Source organism: Tupaia chinensis, unplaced genomic scaffold (genome assembly GCF_000334495.1).
Source record: "Tupaia chinensis unplaced genomic scaffold, TupChi_1.0 Scaffold000634_1, whole genome shotgun sequence".
Taxonomy (NCBI): domain Eukaryota; kingdom Metazoa; phylum Chordata; class Mammalia; order Scandentia; family Tupaiidae; genus Tupaia; species Tupaia belangeri.
Genome location: NW_006160154.1, coordinates 3605913 through 3619472, shown reverse-complemented (window position 1 = coordinate 3619472; position 13560 = coordinate 3605913).

The following is a 13560-nucleotide window of genomic DNA, read 5'->3' as shown; positions in this document are numbered from 1 at the left end:
CTTTCTTTTTTTTTTTTTTTTTTTTTTAGAGGTTTTTGCTATAGGGTGAGTATGCTCACCAGAAAGACAGAGAGGCAGAAAGTGAGAAGTCACCTCCCAGGGAGGATGGCCATACCGCAAACCCTTCTCCTCCATTCTCCTCTCAGAATCTTGGGCACACACGCACACGCGCATGGCGTGAGTTTAAGCCACCGGGTCCAGGACTCAAACCGCGGTCGACTACATGGGAGTCCAGTGACATAACCATTATGCTAACTGCTGGTCCCATTTACTTCCCTTTTTTTAGAGTTACTTATTTCTTCCATGAAAGAGAGGCACTCCCAGCAGGGTCTTCCCCCCACAGTCCACCCCTAGCCTCAGCTGGCCCTGATTACAGGCATGCATATGCACAACTTGTGTGCATAGGGATGTCCCGGGATGAGAATTCAGGACCTTTCCCACATGGGTCCCAGTTGCACCACTGCTGCACCACCCTCTTACACCTATTTTTTGCCTTTTTTTTTTTTTTACCAGTCATGTGGAAGGAGGGCATTGTCAACTAGGAGCTTAGAACAGGGATCAGGCAAAAGGAGCCGATGGGATCAGCAGGTGGTGTGTTGGTTAAAGTACTAGATTCCCACATGGCCAATTACAGCTGGAGTCCAGGACCTGACAGCTTAAAAATCATGCCATGTGTGGACGTGTGTCCCAAATCCTGAGAGATGAATGGAGAAGAGATTGTGGCATGGCCATCTCCCCTGGGGGTGATTTCTCAGTTTTTCTCTCTGTCTCTCTCTGGCCTGCGCACATGCCCTATGGCAAAAACCAAAAGAGAAAAAAAGATCAAATGTTATAGAGCCTTCTTGCCAGTGCCTTGAGTCAAGCTATTTTAAGGTTTGTAAGGCTGATTTATTTAAATGTATTAAATTTGGTATAAGTGCCAAATTGTATGTATATGTCTTCAGGTATTGCTTTTTAAGTTCAGTCTTTAGTAATTGCTATACATAGCTATTAGAAGGATTGCTTTTATTTTTTCCCCCTAAGTTTATTCATTCCACGAGTAAGAGAAACAGGGAGTGTGCATGGGGGTGCGGGGGTGTTTAGTATCCCTGACGGGATCTCGATGTCATGATCCACTCCCAGCTACATCAGCCCTGGTGAAGGCATGTACAGGAAGAAAATGGACAGACAGAAGCCAGTAACCTTCCCAGGAAGGCCTACCTCACAGAGCATGGTGTTTTACTGGTGCACCGTGAGCCCTAGGATTTCTTATTTTGGAAAGGAAAAAAAAAAAAAAGGTGGGGGGAGAATGTGTGGAGGAAGGAAAGGTGTTCCAGCTTTAGGCTAGCAAGAGAAATTGTGCAGGGATGGCCTCAAACCACAGCATATCAGGGACATGTTGTTACAGCCAGAGACTACCGTGGTGGTGAAGGCATGTACAGGAAGAAAATGGACAGACAGAAGCCAGTAACCTTCCCAGGAAGGCCTACCTCACAGAGCATGGTGTTTTACTGGTGCACCGTGAGCCCTAGGATTTCTTATTTTGGAAAGGAAAAAAAAAAAAAGGTGGGGGGAGAATGTGTGGAGGAAGGAAAGGTGTTCCAGCTTTAGGCTAGCAAGAGAAATTGTGCAGGGATGGCCTCAAACCACAGCATATCAGGGACATGTTGTTACAGCCAGAGACTACCGTGGGGAATGGAACCATTTTGTAGCAAAGACATCCCAAGTTAAAGAAACAGTTTAGTAGGAATGAAGCACATACATAGAGGCAGGGTGGCTACCATGTGGAGGACAGGGCGGGCTTGCTGTGTCTTGGGAAGCTCTCTTACACTTACCTCTTCCCAAGGATGATCACTGATCAGTGCGCGTGCTAGACACATGCATTTCAAGAGGCAAGCCTGGGGTTAAACAATTTGTCACGGCTGGAGAAAAAGCATGTGGACTGAGAGCAAAGATCATAAATGTGCTCAAAGCAAGGATTGCTGAGGAAGATTAGAGATAAGCAGTGTAAACAGTTCGGTGCAGCACAATATGTTTCTAATAGTGCTCTCATTGTTTCCACATTGTTTATTAAATAAGCCAGCCCCATACCACAGATGGCTCTTTATTGGCACGTTTATGACCCACTGTGTGTCCTCAAAGACCCTTTATTTTTAAGCTGAAAATTAAAAAAAAAAATAAAGCCAGACCATGTAATAGATAATATGTTTGCCCACATCTTTCTAGAATGACGAATCACAAGCATGTGGAATATGGCATGGAGCACATCTTCAGAAGGGGGGATACTCATCGCTGCTGGCCAGCAATTCTTTGATCACCAAACATATTAGAATACATAGTGTGCTCATTTAGTTCCTAAGAAGTCAAAGGCCAGGGAGTTTATCCATGACATCGTTAATCGGACTCCTTACGTAAAAGCACTGTGAACCCCAGCCAGGGTGCCAGGGTAGTGGAACGCAACCATCTAGTCACTAGTGAACACACAGTAGTGGGCTCCTGGGAGTCACCTGGAAGAATACGTGGGCAGGTGCACAGTATAAAGGGTGACCTCTGCTGCGCAAATGTTCATCTTGTTTGTGTCTCCGTGTGTAGAGTCCCAGTAGTGTCTTTGTTCAGAGACTGATCAGTTACTACTCATTTATTGAGTACTGTGCTGGGTACCACCAATCCAAAATGAATAAAATAGAAATTGTGCTCTTGGGTGGTTTACTGTAAGTCACTAGATATTGAGGAATCCAGGAAGAATGTGTGTGATTTTGCTAGCTGGACAAGGGTTTTAAGAGGCAGTTAGTCTTGAGCAAAATCTTGAAGTGACAGGAGAGAATTAAAAAGACAAAAAAAAAGGTGCTAGTCTGAGAAGTTCTGATAAAATAATAAGCCTCCCCATCACTGGACCTGCTTTGGCAAAGCAGGTGAGCCTCCCTCAGGGAGACTTTGAAGGGGAGTCCTGCGTGAGAGGAAGATTGGATGTGCCTCCTCACCTCATGTGCCTTCTCACCTCATGATCTGGAAATGACAGCCTTCCTTTCAGAACCCCATCTCTGCGCTGCCCAATTATTAGAATTGAGTCTTTGGAAAAAAAATACTTTGCTAATTTTTAGGCTATATTGAGTCATCAGAAAAGTTATCCCACATTTTTTGTGTAGAAAAATATTTTTCTGACAATCTAATAGTACAAACTTTTATCAATGCTTTCCTAAATTATTCTGGTTGTTCCTTATGATTAACATCTCTTGGTAACTTATGGGTACTAGACCTTGACAAAAATATCTAAGAGACTTACCCATTTTCCTGTGATTTCTGTATCTTATCCTACTTTTCTAGCCTCAAATTATGCCTTCACATATGTCTTTAAAAATTTCTGCTTCAGGACCAGCAGTTAGCGTAATGGCTATGTCGCTGGACTCCCATGTAGCCGACTGCAGTTTGAGTCTCAGACCTGGTGGCTTAAACTTACGCTGGGCTCATGTGCGTGCATGCCCAAGATCCCGAGAGGAGAATGGAGGAGAAGGGATTGCAGCATGGCCATCCCCCTGGGGGGTGATTTCTCACTTTCTGATTCTCTGTCTCTCTCTTTCTGGTGAGTGCAAAAACCTCTCCAAAAAAAAAAAAAAAAATCCTGTTTCTTCAGCTAATCAGTCTGGAAAATCTCTGAACATTTTTCAGTGTTTTAGCTGGAGCGCCGGCTTCTCTGGGCAGTTTCTCATGATTGTCCCAGGCATACAGAGGCAGCAGAGCACTTCATACCCATTTCTGTTGTTGAAGGAATTGTACTGATATTAACCTGTCTCGTTCTTCCTCAGAGAACATTGTCAGGCACAAGAAAATAACCCTTTGTCTGACTTTTGATCGTTAAAGTCTGAACACAGAAGGATTTCTGTCCCATTACTTCCAAAGAGGAGTGGACGAATGGAAGTGCCTGAGAGGCAGAGGCAGCCAAAATAGGGATGAGGAGTTGAAGATAAGATTCTTAGAGAGTTTTCCTTGAGATTTAGACCTGGGTCCCACCCAGAACCATAGAGTTTTTCATGGAGGGATTGACAACAGGCTCAGTGTTAAATCTGACTTGGAAACAATGGGACATGGTTTCTGTGTTGATTTCTTCCTGAAAGCTGAGGAGCCTGTGAGAGCTTCCATGGTGAACATAGCAAATGTGCTGGCATACAAGGGACTTCAAAAAGTTCATGGAAAATGGGTTCAAGTATGAGTTCACACTGGTGCAAAAAAGGTTTGTAGACCATGTGTAGTTTTTTTCATAATACACATCACCACAAACTTGTTGAAGACTCCCTGACGCATTGTTCATAATATCCTTTTGCATTGTCTACAAAGCTCTTGTGATTTCCTATTTTAATTTTCTGCACTGTCTCTTCTGTTGTACGTGTTTTCATAACACAAATTAGGTCATACATGCTTAGGAAATAGGAGAACAATGGCAATATAATATGAATGGTGTGTTGCTTCATGGAAGACTCTTTTCCTAGGTAAGATGTCTTAGTCCGTTGGGGTTGCTACTACAGAACACCACAACTTGGGAGGCTTCTAAACAACGAAATGTATTTCTTACAGTTCTGGAGGCTGGGAAGGTCAAGATCCAGGTGCCTGCAGATTCAGTGTCTGGTGAGGGCCTCTTTTTTTGGTTTGTAGCATCTTCTCATTCTGTCCCCACATTGTAGAAAGGAAAGGGGTCTCTCTGGGTCCTCCTTTATAAGGATACTAACCCCATTCTGTACCCTCATGACCTAATCATCTTCTAAAGCACTCCTCACCCCATTCCAACACCATTGCGCTGAAGGTTCAAATTGCAATGCATAAAACTTGGAGGGACACAAACAATGATGGCACAAAGGGATCCAGAGCAGTGGGAGCTGAAAATTACAGCAGCCAAAGAAAATGCTGTCAGCTCACTAAGGGGACTCAGTTAAGAAAATGAAAATAAGTGCCTAAACTCAAGGATCACCCCTAACAGTGGGGCAGCCCAGCCTTGCAGGAGTCCAGATATCACAGGGTACACTCCTCCATTCCCTGGGCTCCATCTCCAGTCTCTGTGCCCACAGACCAGCATGTCTGCTTGCTGGTTTCTGTGTATTTTGAATATCACTGAGGGGGCTCCAGCATCACTGAGGTGACTGACTAGGCTGTCCAAGGCATTTCCTATGGTTTAGTTAGTTAGTTAGTTAGTGGTCAATATCTTGGCTTTGAGCTGCCCTGGCCCTATTTTTCGCAAAAGCCCTGTATTCTGTGTTGATTTTTCCGAATGTGTGTGTGTGTGTATATGTGTTTAAGCACATGTAAATCATCTTATAATAAACTTATATTGGCTTTCGATGTCTTCTTTCTTTTTTTAAAGAATTATTTTATTTAACTTTGTTTATTTATTATTTTAATTTGACCAGAGACGGACAGAATGAGAGAGAGAGAGGGAAAGTGAGAAAACAAGCTGCCATGTGGCACCCCTAACCGTCACGCCACCTGCCAGCCCATTCTATACTAGTCTCACCAGAAGTTTGTCAATCTTGCTGTTCTTCAAATAACAGTCTTTTGGTTGTGTTGACCCTCTTTTGCATTTGTTCTCTTTTTGTAATTTCTGATCTACTTATTACTATCTTCAACTTTCATTATGTTTATTTTACTGTTCTTTTTCTTATGTCTTGGGTGGATGTCTAGCTCATTAGCTTAATTTTTAGTCTTCCTTCTTTTTTATTTCTTTCTCTCTCTCTCTTTTTTCCCCCCCTTTGGAGAGGTTTTTGCTATAGGGCACGTGCGCCAACACAAAGACAGAGAGAGACAGAAAGTGAAAAAGCTCCCCCCAGGGGTGATGGCCACACCCAATCCCTTCTCCTCCATTCTTCTCCTGGGATCTTGGGCACACATGCACAAGCACCCAGTGTGAGTTTAAGCCACCGGGTCTGGGATTTGAACCGTGGTTAACTACATGGGAGTCCAGCAACATAGCCATTACACCAACTGCTGGTCCCTTTCTTTTTCTTTTTTAAGGGAGAGATTTTTGTTATAGGGTGTGTGTGCTCGCTAGAGAGACAGAGAGGGCAAGTGAGAATTCATCCCCTGGGGGGAGGATGATGACCACACCACAGTGCTTCTCCAAGATTTCCCAAGATCTCCTCCCAGGATCTTGGGCACACATGCATACGCACCCAATGTGATCTTGAAGCCACCAGGTCCAGGACTCAAACCGTGGTTAGCCACGTGGGAGTCCTGCAATGTAATCGCTGTGCCATCTGCTGGTCCCAGTCTTCCTTCTTTTTAAAAATATGTATGTAAAACTATAAACTTTCTTCTAAATACTGTGTTAATTATATCCACAAAGGTTTTTTTTTTTTTTTTTTTTTTTTTTTTTTCGCTATAGGGCACGTGTGCTCGCCAGACAGACAGAGAGGGACATAGAGACAGAAAGCGAGAAATCACCCCCCCAGGGGGGATGGTCACGCTGCAATCCCTTCTCCTCCATTCTCCTCGCGGGATCTTGGGCACGCACGCACATGCGCCCGGCGTGAGTTTTAAGCCACCGGGTCCAGGACACGAACCGCGGTCAACTACGTGGGAGTCCAGCGACATAGCCATTATGCTAACTGCTGGTTCCCTATCCACAAAGTTTTGACACACTTCTATTCTTATTGGAAAGGTGGTTGTCAGTTCTAATCTTGCTCCTTTGAAGATAATCTGCTTTTGTTCTCTCCTGTTATGCTTCTTTTTGAAGATTTTTGTCTTTGTTTTTCCCTACTGTATGTCTTATTATGATTTGTCTAGCTTTATTGTTTTTTACTTGTTTGGAACTTACTAAGATTCTGAGATCTGTAGATTTTATATTTTTTCATCTGTTTTGGAAAATTCTGTGTCACCACCTCTTTAAATATTGGTTCTGTTTGTATCCTTCCAGGGTTCCAATGTATGTTAGATCTGATTGTATTCTCTATTTTCTTCTCTTCTTTTTTCCCTCTTTGTCTATCCTTGCTTCATCCTGGATATTTTGTACTTGGGCTGCCTTTCAGTTTATTAATTTTGTCCTTAACTGTCTAATCTGCTATTAAATCTATCCAAATTCTTCATTTCTATTATTCTAACTCTTCAGATCTAGAATCTGTTTTTGTTTTTATCAAATCTGCCATGGCATTTTTTTAAGAATTATTTTTTATTTAACTTTCTTTATCCATTTATTTATTTATTTCAATTTGACTGGAGAGGGACAGAACCAGAGAGAGAGAGTGTGAGAAAGCAAACCGCCAGGTCTGGGACCCAAACCGTGGTCAGCTATGTGAGAGTCCAGCACCCTTAACCACCATGCCACCTGGTTTGTTTGCTTTTTACAGTTTCTAATTTCATTTTGAAAATTTAAAATTTGACTCATATATTTGATGATTTCATTATTTCTTGTTTCTCAGGTTGTATTTGCAAAATTATTTCCAGAATTAATTTTATACCTGTAATAGTGTCATCTTTCTTTGTTAAAGTTTTTAGAAGTATTTATGATAGAATACATGTGTGTGCATGAGGTAGCGAGAGAGAAAAGTGCCCTTGACAGGAGTTAGTCATGCTGCAATCCCCTTCCTTAGTCCTCCAGCACATCAGGATACTGGGCATTCTTGCACATACCTGGTATGTTTTCAGGCAGGCGAGGCTGGGGACATGAACTGCAGTTAGCATGTGGCTTCCAGCTCTGCAGTCCATTACTCTACCAGCTGTACCACAGAGGCTGGGCCCATCATCCTCTTGGCATCACAAAGCACCTAGGGCACTGTTAATTTGGATCACATAATTGTAATTTTACGGTCTTTAATTTTTTGAGCAACCCAGAAGACTCAAAGCAGGACTGAAGTTCATGCTAGAGCTATTTTACTTCTAGTTGGCCTTAGATCTTTGATATGGGCTTTTAGAAGACCTAAAGCAGACAGTTTGCTCTTACTTCTTAGAATGACCCTTAGGTTGTCGACAATGCTGTTCAATTTCACAACTCTCTTTTCCCAGTTGATAAACATCTCTGGGATAAAGATACCATGGGTACTCAAGCTCACTCTTCTAAATTCCTGTTCTTGCCCAGATCTCAACTGTTTTAATTGTATATGATTGGCTCTTGAATGCTTTTTAATAATATTTTTAAGAAACATTTCATCTAGTTTTAAAAAATTATCTTCTATAGAAGGGTTGGTCCAAACACCTAGACCACCATTCCTAGAAAGTTATATTTATATTCTCCAAAGAGCTAAACACTCAATTATCATATGACCTAGCAATTTTCCTTCTAAGTATATACTCAGAAGAATTAAAAGCAGGAATTCAAATAGATTTTACACTAATGTTCATTACAGCATTATTCACAATATCCCAAAGGTGCCCATCAACAAAAGAATGGGTGGATCAGCAGTTAGCATAATGGCTATGTCGCTGAACTCCCATGTAGCGACCACAGTTCAAGTCCTGGACCTGGTGGCTTAAACTCACGCTGGGCGCGTGTGCATGCGTGCTCAAGATCCGGAGAGGAGAATGGAGGAGAAGGGATTGTGGCATCGCCCTCCCCCCTGGGGGGTGATTTCTCACTTTCTGTCTCTCTGTCTCTCTCTGTCTTTCTGGCGAGCGCACATGCCCTATAGCAAAAACCTCTCAAAAAACATAGAGAATAATGGGTAAGCAAAATGTGGTATATCCATATAATGGGATATTATTACTCAGCCATAAAAGGGAATGATATTCTGACATGTGTTATAACATGAATAAACCTTAGAGACATAATGCTGATGGAATAAGCCAGACACTAAAAAGCAAATATTATATAATTCCACTTAAATGAAATATCTAGAATAGGCAAATTCATAGAGACAGATTAGAGGTTCCCAGGGGCTAGGGGAAGGGTGGTGGATGATGTAATGGGAGAGTTATTGCTTAATAGCTACAGAGTGTTTGTTTCAAATGATAAAAACATTTTGGAAATTGATAGTGGTGGTGATTGCATAACAATTTGAAGGTAATTAATGCCATTGAGTTATACATTTTTAAATGGTTAAAATGGCCAATTTTGTTTTATTTTACCATAATTTTTAAAGTGAATATAATATATAAAAAGCTATTTATATATTTTTGATAGGTGAATTTTATGCCATGTGAATTGTATCTCAATAACACTGTTTTTAAAAAGGAAACCTATAATTATATTTTATCAATGTTTATCTCCCCACTACACTGTGAACAAATTGGAGCCAAGACTTGTATTCTTTCATCTTTATTTACCCAGTGACTAATAGAGTATCTGGTATATATGTTAGGCCAGCTGGCTGCATCTTATTGAAGCTTCTCTGGTGATTAACAAGTTCTTACTAACTGATCTTTTACCATAACAATTTTCTTCCTGACTCTGGTGGATATGTTTATTTCCTTTCCTTACTCATCAGGGCAATAGGCTTCACGAGGTAATGCCTGAATGGAAGTGAAATTGTTTCTCCATAGTTTTTTCAATTGATGAAACATTTCCATTTCATTATATCAGTGCTCATAAATCTTACTTCTCTCTCTTTTCTTTCTTCCTTCTTTCTCCCTTTCTCTTTCTTTCTTCTTTCTTTCTTTGTTTCTTTTTTAAGAGAGAGAGGTTTTTTTTGCTATAGGGCACTTACGCTTGCTGGAGAGACAGAGACAGAAAGAGAGAAATCACCTCCCAGGAGGCCAACAGGTGGCATAGTGGTGAAGGCACTGGACTCTCACAAAGCCAAATGCAGTTTGAATCCCAGACTCAGCAGCTTGAGAATCACGTTGGGCATATGTGCCTGCATGCCCCAAATCCCAAGAGAATAGAGGAGAGGGGATTGCAGTGTAGCCATCCCCACCCACAAGGGTGTGATCTCTTACTTTCCTTCTTGCTGTCTCTCATTGTTGAGGGCATGTGCCCCATGACAGAAACAAACAGTATCTTCTAGAAGATTCTATTTTCTAGAATTTTCTTTCTGTAGTTGATTGATATACCTTTAAGTATATTGAAAGAGTTTGGAATGAGATTTAGAAACTCCAAGGTAACTGGAATAGGAAATGGATCACCTCTTTGAAAAGCTAACATAAAAACAGGATTAGATGTGCACAAGATTTATTGGGAGAAATGTTTGTGAAGGACAGACAGGAGGAAGCAGAAATTGGCAGAGAGAATTGTGAAGTTTCATGTACCCCCCCCATGAAAGTAGAGAACTGAGGAACGAAGGAAGTCTCAAAATTAGCACAGTTCTCAGTTTGGGGTGAGCCAAGGAGAGTCCTCAAGTCCAAATTGTCCATTAGAAGAGTCCTGCATCTTACATAAGTAATTCAACATTTATATGGAAATGTAGGGGACTCTGAGTGGCCAAAACAGTCTTGAAAAAGAAAAACAAAGCCAGAGAACTCACAGTTTGCAATTTAAGTACCTACCACAAACCTACAGTAAAGCATGACAAAATAGAATTGACTTAGGATAGACATATAGACCAATGAACAGGATTAAAAGCTCAGAAATAAAGCTTTACACGTATGGTCATTTGATTCTTGATAAGACAATTCAAAGGGGGAACATATACTTTTTACAACGAATGGTTCTGGAACAGCTAGATATTGAGAGACAAAAGAATGAAACTGGATCTCTACATCACAATATCTACAAAATTAACTCAAAATGAATTATGGGACTGAATGTAGAGCCAAAACTATAAAACTTTTAGAAGAAAACATAGGTGTAAAGTTTTATAACCTTAGAATAAGTAATTGTTTCTTAGATATGATACCAAAAGCACAAACAAAAGAAAACAATAGGTAAACTGGATTTCAGGGAAATTTAAAACTTAAAGTTTGTTGCAAATAATACTGCCAATAAATTTAAAAGACAATACACAGAATGGGTGAAAATATTTGTAAACCCAATCTCTGATAGAGGACATGTATCTATATATAGAGAGAACTTTTATAATTCAATAGTAAAAAGGCAAATAACCTCGCTCAAAAAGGCCAAAAGAAGGGTCAGCAGGTGGCATGGAGGTTAAGATGCTGGATCCCACCCACCTAGTGTTCTACATGGTTCAAGTCCCAGACCCACTGGCTTGAAAATAACACTAGACATGTGGGGTCACACGTGCCCAAAGCCCTGACAAAAGAGTGGAAAAGGGAACATGGCATGAGCACCCCCCAAAACCTCATTCCTCAGTGGGTGATTTATCACTCTTTCTCTCCCTGTCTCTGGCAAACACACACAGCCTGTAGCAAAAAAAAAAAAAAAAAAAGTAAAAGACCTGGACAGACATTTTTCTCTCCACAGAAGATATATGAATAGCCATTGAGCGCATGAAAAGATGCTCAATATCATTTACCATCAGGAGCCTGCAAACCAAAACCACACTGAGATACAACTGCATACCCACCAGGCTGGCTGGAATAAAAAAGACAGTAACAAGAGTTAGTGAGAATGTGAAGAAATTGGAACCCTCATACATTACTGATGGGGATATAAAATGTGCAGTTGCTTTGAAAAACAGTTTAGTGGGTGCCCCAAAATGTTAAACATACAGTTACCTTATGACTCAGCACTTCTATTCCTAGATGTATACCTAGATCAATGAAATATGTATATATATAACTCTTCATACATATATATGAAATATGTCACAACTAAAACTTGTATGTAAATCTTGATAGAAATTGTATTCATATTAGCCAAGAATAAACAGTCTACAGTTTATGAATTAAGTGGTTACAAACAAAAAGTTGTATATAGGGGCAATGGAATATTATTCTATAGTAAAAATAAGTGAAATATTGATATGCTATAACATGAATGAACCTTGAAAACATTATACCAGGGGAAGGAAAGACAATGAATTATGTGATTCACATGATATAAAATGTCCAGAATAGGCTATTCTATTAAGACAGAAAGCATTAGGTTGTCAGGAAAGTCATGATGTATTTTTTCTGTTTTTCTATGCAAAAATGTGCCAAGACTTCCCCAACAACCCAATAGACTGGCGGTTGCTTACAGCTAAGTGAGAGAACAAATAGAAAATGGTGCTCATAGGTGTGGGTTTCTCCTAGGAGTGATGGAAATACTCTAGAATTCGGTAGTGGTGATAGTTGCATAATTCTGTGAGCATACTAAGAAAAAATTGAATTATACATTTTAAATGAATGAATTTAAATGTAAATATCTCAAGCTGTTACAAAAGAAATGGTACAGAGGGCCAGCAGGTGGCATAGTGGTTAAGGCACTGGACTCCCATGTAGTTGACCATGGTTCAAGTACTAGACCCAGCAGCTTGAAACTCATGCCGGGTTCATGTGCATAGATGCCCAAAATCCCTAGAGGAGAAAGGAGGAGAAGGGATTGTGGCATCGTCATCCCTGAGGAATGATTTCTCACTTTCTGTCTCTCTGTCTCTCCAGTGAGCATGGACACCATATAGCAAAAGTCTCTCTCAAAAAAAAAAAAAAAAAAAAAAAAAAAAAAAAAAAAAAGAAAAAGAAAAAGAAAAAGAAAGGAAGCAAAGAAAGAAAGGGTTCAGTACTAGCACTCTCAGCATGCTCAGTCGTTGGCTGGAGGAGCACAAGAGAAGCATATCCTGTAAACTAACACTGTGGAGAACTCTGATTATTAGCAGCTCTAGCTGTCACTAAACCATAATCTTTACTGCAAGTTCTCTTGAAGGGGGCTCATTTCCAGAACTCCACAGAAATCATGAATAGTCACAACAGATTTGCCTAGGATGATTTTCAGATAAAGTATTGTTCTGTTTCAAAGGACAAAGTAGAGCAATGAGGAGCAAAATAGACTTGTTGACTCTGTCTCTTAGAAGTCTGTTGAGATATTGGAAGAAGCCCCACACACACACATCTTGGGAATGCTTAGGTTTATGGAGCTCAATGCTCACCAAGTTTCCCGCTTGGGTTGGCTCTGGCTAGAAGAATGCAGAAAAGGACCAGTTTCTCTAAGCAGAGGGCCTTTCACTACCTCCATTTAGTCCCATAACCCACTAGCCATTGTAATACTACCCAGGAACAAGGATGAGAAAGAAGCCAGGAGTATAGTGGAAAATCCCACAAAAGAGAGGCAAGGGAGGAGGCATTCCCCCTTGACATACTGTTATGTCCAACTAAATCCTGCTGCTTCTCATAGTCAATGAAATGAAAGGCAGAGGCTGGAAAAGAAGAGAGTTTATTTCTATAACTAGTTACAGGGAGACAGCAAGGACCACCAAACTTTCTTCAAAAATCCAACATGTACTTGGTATTTATAGATACAAGGTACAAGCACATGCAAGTCAGTTCCTCACTACGATCAGTCAATTGCTTTCCCCTGAGTAATTATATACTTCAAATACCCATTCCTGGTTTCTCACCTGACCATTCCTCAAATAGATCTCCTTAGGATTCAGCACTTGATCAGGTTATTCACAATAGAGGCCTAGTTTAATTTAAAAATGGCTGCAGTCCTGCTAAATCTCAAGCTGGCCTGCTTCAATAGGAAGATCCTATTACTCATTGAACTAGTCTTCCATTATTGTACATTTAGGTTGTTTTCAAACGCTATTGCAATTGAACATCTTTGTGATCAGTCTTTGTGTACATTTA